The sequence below is a fragment of the Mirounga leonina genome, unplaced genomic scaffold, assembly GCF_011800145.1.
Source record: "Mirounga leonina isolate KUSES-001 unplaced genomic scaffold, KU_Mleo_1.0 Mir_115, whole genome shotgun sequence".
Taxonomy (NCBI): Eukaryota; Metazoa; Chordata; class Mammalia; order Carnivora; family Phocidae; genus Mirounga; species Mirounga leonina.
Window position 1 is genome coordinate 70168525 of NW_023270268.1, and position 6106 is coordinate 70174630.

Below are 6106 nucleotides of genomic sequence, written 5' to 3' on the forward strand. Positions count from 1 at the left end.
AAAGAAAGAAAGAAAGAAAGAAAGAAAGAAAGAAAGAAAGAAAGAAAAAGAGAGAAAGTGTTGTGTTAATATTTTTGAAGCCTGCTGATTTGTGTAGACAATTGTAGTGATGTATCCTGCTTCTAATGCTTAAACCCGGTGTTCTTGTGTTTGGGTGCCATCGGCTGATACTCAGATTTCTAACTCATTAGGCTCTTGTTCTCAAATCTTACTCTATTAAAAGAGGAGGATGGGGTCTGGGCTAAAGAACCTTTGAAGATAAAACTCCTGTTTCATCCTTGTGTTCCAAGTAGTGTTTAACAGAAGACCTTGCACATAGTAGGTACTCAGTGAACAAATGGATTAATGAAGGAACTTGGCCACTTTGGTTTACTCAGATAACTTTCATAGCTAACTCTACCCCCATGCCCTACTCAGAATCATAGAAAGGGAGAGAGTGATCATTATTTTTCTGGGAGTTTGCTTGTGGTTGCTTCTGCAGGGTGTTTTGTACTCCTACGATCAAGTTGGGAGAAGCTCTGCTCTTGGTCCTATGTTGAGTGAATCTGAGAATCTGGATCTCAGGGAGCTACACTAAAATTCACAGTGCCCTGGCTTTATAACCTCCGCTTTTAAGTTATACCCTAGAAATCATATATTTTTTTCTGAGCCTGCTTTGCTCTCAATGACAAGTGCATTATGAAGAACAGAACTCTCAAAGTATACAAGACACCACTACTGCTCTGTTGAATGTGTTGTATGCATTCCAATTCTATTGTATTCAGGATGAGGCCAAATTTTATATGTATACAATATACTTTGTAGAACTAAAGTAACAGGTTTTCTTCCAACAACAAAATTAGTTCTTTTTAAAAGATTTATTTATTTATTTTAGAGTTGGGGGCAGGGAAGAAGGAAGAGAGAGAATCCCAAGCCGACTCCCTGCTGAGCATGGAGTCCGTCGTGGGGCTGGATCCCACAACCCTGAGATCATGACCTGAGCCGAAATCAAGAGTTGGATGCTCAACTGACTGAGCCACCCAGACACCCCACAAAATAAGTTTTAAAATATGAAATGGAAATTGTCTAATAGCATCTACAACATATTTCCTCAAGGATGTGGAAAGTGATTCCTTAAGTCAATTCTGTAAGAAGCTTATGTGTCATTTCAGACATCCTTGATCCCAAGTGGTTATGTCTAAATACTTTCCTTTTTCTCATGCACGATGCACTTCCATATTAGATCATTTTACAGCTTATGTTTTGAGATTGCCTTTGCTGTGTTCTTCTGACACTCCTGATATAAATCAGTTATAGCTCTTGCATCTTTCTTCTCAGGTTCTCTAGTGGCAGTTTGAGTCTACAATCTCCATGCTCATCAGTGACCTTAGGAGAGCGCTGTACTTAACTAATGATATCTGTCACAGGCATGAGAGGGGTAAGAAGCACCCGGCATATATTTATTGCCCCAGATCCTGTGGTTCAGGTCTCTGGAATCTGTTACTGGACAGGGACAGACAGGGTGAAAAGAACACTAAACTTCACGTCAGAAGACTTGATTCGGAGTTTTGGCTCTGATACAAAATATCTGTGTGATCTTAAGCAGATCACAACTGCAGCCTGTCTCTTATTCAAATATAAAATGAGAGTGCTGGATCCGACAGAACAGGCGACTAGCACTGATGCTAGCTAGCACTCAGTCCTCTGCCCAATGTACCACCTCACTGCTCAGTCATGTGTTCTTTTGCTCTAAACTCATCCCATCCCAGGAATGCCAGGAAGGTCTCATCTGTTGGTGCTAAGGAGTTAAAACATTCTATTAGCTACCTATTGCTGTGCAAAAACCCACCCCAAAACTTAGTAGATTAGAACAACAACAATCATTTACTTTGCTCATGAGTAGCCAACTTAGCCAGGACCTGGCTGACAAACTCTTTGCTCTAGGCAGTTCACCTAGTTTGAGTTTCCTTTCAAGGTGGCTTTTATGTGGTTGGCAAGTTGGTGCTGGCTGTTGGTTGGAAGATGAGCCAGGGCTGTGTGGACAAAGACCTCCGTTCCTCTTCACATAAGCCTTTCCATGGGCTACTGTATGGAAGTCCTCACGATATACTAACTGGGTTCTGAGAGCAAGTGTTCTAAGGGAACAAGGAGGAAGCGCATAGCATTTTTATGACAGCCTCAGGAAGCACGTACTGCCGCTTTCCCCATACTCTCTTGGTGTATGCAATCTCAAATTCAAGTGGTACGGACACAGACCTCTTGATGGAGGAGTAGCAAGATAGGCTGACACATAATGTTGCAGCCATTTTTAGAAATACAGGCTGCCACAAACAAGAGTATTCGCTAACCCTGGGTTAATCTCTCATAGATTAACACAATCTAAGAATCTGTTTTTCCATTCCTTCCTCCCATTTGGCATTGACTTTGCTTATTTATGCTAATGTGCTCTACCCAATAGATATTTCAAACAAGGGAAAATATCTTGCTTTCCTTGCTAATTTGTTTGTTTGGCTTTGCTTTCTTTTTTTAATTTTAATTTTTAAAATTAACATACTGTAAAATTGACCTCTTTCTCTTCGTATATGGTTCTATGATTTTTTTTATGGTTCTATGATCTTAAACACTAGTACAGATTCATGTAACCACCTCTACAATGAGTATACAAAATAGTTTCATCACCCCCAAAGAACTTCCTCATGCTATCCCATTATTGTTGTTATTGTTGTTGTTGTTGTTGTTGCTACTAGCTCACCTCCCTCCCCTAACTCCCCTAACAATCACTGATCTGTCCTCCATCTCTATAGTTTTGTTTTGTTAAGAATATTATGTAAGTGGAATCATACCATGTGAAAACTTTTGACACTGACTTCTTTCATTCATCATAATGTCTTGTTCCTCTTTGTTGCTGAGTAGCATTCCATGGTATGAAAATTGATGGTTTGTTTATTCATTCACCTACTCAAGGATATTTGGGATGCTTTCCAGTCTGGGGATTCATAATTCATAATTACGAATAGTTTCTATAAACACTCATGTACAGGCTTTTATATTAACATATGTTTTCATTTCTCTAGGGTAGATAACCATGAGTGGGATTGTTGGGTTATATGGTAAGTAACCTTATGAGAAATTGCAAAATCATTTTCCCAAATGGATGGTTCATTTTTCAATCTTACCAGCAATGTATGGGAGTTCCAGATGCTCTTGAGTCCTTGCTAGCACTTGATATTGTCAGTTTTGTATTTTTAAAAATTTTGCCACTCGGGCGCCTGGGTGGCTCAGTTGGTTAAGCAACTGCCTTCAGCTCAGGTCGTGATCCCAGGGTCCTGGGATTGAGTCCCGCATCGGGCTCCCTGCTCTGCGGGGAGCATGCTTCTCCCTCTCCCACTCCCCCTGCTTGTGTTCCCTCTCTCGCTGTGTCTCTCTCTGTCAAATAAATAAATAAAATCTTTAAAAAAAAAAAAATTTTTGCCACTCAAGTAAGTGTGTAGTGGTATCTCATAACAGTGCTTTCTTTTGGAGTCTTCTTCAGCATTGCACCTGCATGTTATCTCCTGCCTTTTCCTGCCCAGATCCATTCCATGCATTTCTGTCAAGTTAATTTTCCTGAAACACAGCACTGATTGGATCCCTTTTTGGCTCAAAGAACGTACAGTGGTTTCCAATTATTTACTGAATTGAATATATCTTCCTTGCCCTGGCATGCAAGGCTTTACTTAATCTGGCTTCAACCTACCTCTCCAGGCCCATCTTTTACTACTTTGCTCTATTTTTCACTCCACTCAGTCCTTTTGCTCTTCAGAGACTGGTTCTTTGCTTTTTTATCTTTCTCAATGCTGTTCCCAAAACTGGCTCTTCCATTCTTCCTTCTGTATCTTTCAAGACCCAAGAATTATAAAGGGACTGTCCTGGCCCTTTTGTGCCTGGAATACCACTATGCAATGTTTTGCAATCTCTCTCAGACATTCTCCCAGGCTCTTAGAGGACCCTCCTGGACAGGCCAGCAAATCCAGGACTGAGTAGGTATCCAGCTGGGGAATGGTTCTCCTTTGCTTATAGAGACCAACAACTTTCCAAGCGGTTCTATTAGACACCCCTCCCTTGGAGAGGGGAGAGAAACTGAGATAGGGGGTTAATCTCTCTTCCTGACGCTGCATTCGCCTTAGGACATTTCCTTCCCCAAACTCATTCCCCCTTTAACCGATGTCTGAACACTAGAAGGCAAAGAGTGAATATATAGTAATGATATTATGTCTGTCTTATTTTTTAAAAAAAGATTTTATTTATTTATTTGACAGAGAGAGACACAGCAAGAGAGGGAACACAAGCAGGGGGAGTGGGAGAGGGAGAAGCAGGCTTCCTGCCTAACAGGGAGCCCGATGCGGGGCTCGATCCCAGGACCCTGGGATCATGACCTGAGCCAAAGGCAGACGCTTAACGACTGAGCCACCCAGGCGCCCTGTCTTAGAAATTCTCAGATTTTTGAAACATTTTTGAGATTTGAGTCTAATGATATGGTAATTTTTCAAGGAACTTTCCAATATAGCATGAAGAGTTCTGATAGCTGTCAACAATATGTCATTTCCCTTTAGCACTGGAAGCTGAGAAAGAATAATTTAAAAAATAACATTAATAATTTTCTGTTGGAAACAGTTGCTTTTGTCTAATACCAAGTCATTTTGTCTGGACTTCAGACTTTGCTTAGGAGGTAAAAAAAAAAAAGGAGCTATGTAAATCAATTACTGCTCTAAACATTTTTATTTGGTGGTAGAAACATCACTAATGACAAACATTAATGAACCTGTTCTTTAGAACAAACCTCTAAGATTAAGGGAATGGCTTTGAGCTTGCTCTGCTTAAAATGGAGTTATGAGTTCCAACTTCCTTAGCCATCTTCTCTAAGTAGACCAGAATATTCAAATCATGTTTCCACCAGCTCATATAAATTCTAAAGAAATCAAGTGAAATTGTTAATGATAGCAAATTCAGTTCAGGTCAAGTGTATGATGTATTCGAGTTACATTTACATACCTTCCTCCTTGTACAATTATTATGCTCATAATTACAGCATCTAGAGCATAATATATTCTTTTGTATGCTCTAGAAGTTTGCAATTGCATGACTATTTTATGCCAAAATCTTGTTCCTGAGGACTCCTATCTTATCACTATATCCATAATGTTAGCACAGCACCTGCACATAGAGGGGACCCATTAATGTTTGATCAATGAATGAATGAATGAATAAGAGACGAAGTCACTGGGAGCATCATTCATTCATTTGTAAGTATTTAATGAGTTTTCAGATGAAAAGCTATCTTCAGCGGGGATGTCCACTATTACCACTGCTATTCAACATAGTACTAGAAGTCCTAGCCTCAGCAATTAGACAACAAAAAGAAATAAAAGGGCGCTTGGGTGGCTCAGTTGGTTGGGCGACTACCTTCGGCTCAGGTCATGATCCCGGGGTCCTGGGATTGAGCCCCGCATTGGTCTCCCTGCTCGGCGGGAAGCCTGCTTCTCCCTCTCCCACTCCCCCTGCTTGTGTTCCCTCTCACACTCTCTATCTCTCTCTGTCAATTAAATAAATAAATAAATATCTTTAAAAAAAAAAACAAAAAGAAATAAAAGACATCTGAATTGGCAAAAAAGAATTCAAACTCTCACTCTTTGGAGATGACATGATACTCTGTGTGAAAAACCCAAAAGACTCCACCCCAAAATTGCTAGAACTCATATAGGAATTCAGCAAAGTGGAACGATATAAAATCAATGCACAGAAATCAACTGCATTTCCAGCAAAGGAAACAATCAACAAAACCAAAAGACAACAGAATGGGAGAAGATATTTGCAAATGACATATCAGATAAAGGGCTAGTATCCAAAATCTATAAAGAACTTATCAAACTCAACACCCAAAGAACAAATAATCCAATCAAGAAATGGGCAGAAGACATGAATAGACATTTTTGCAAAGAAGACCTCCAAATGGCCAACAGACACATGAAAAAGTGCTCAACATAGCTCGGCATCAGGGAAATCCAAATCAAAACCTCAATGAGATACCACCTCACACCAGTCAGAATGGCTAAAATTAACAAGTCAGGAAACAACAGATGTTGGCGAA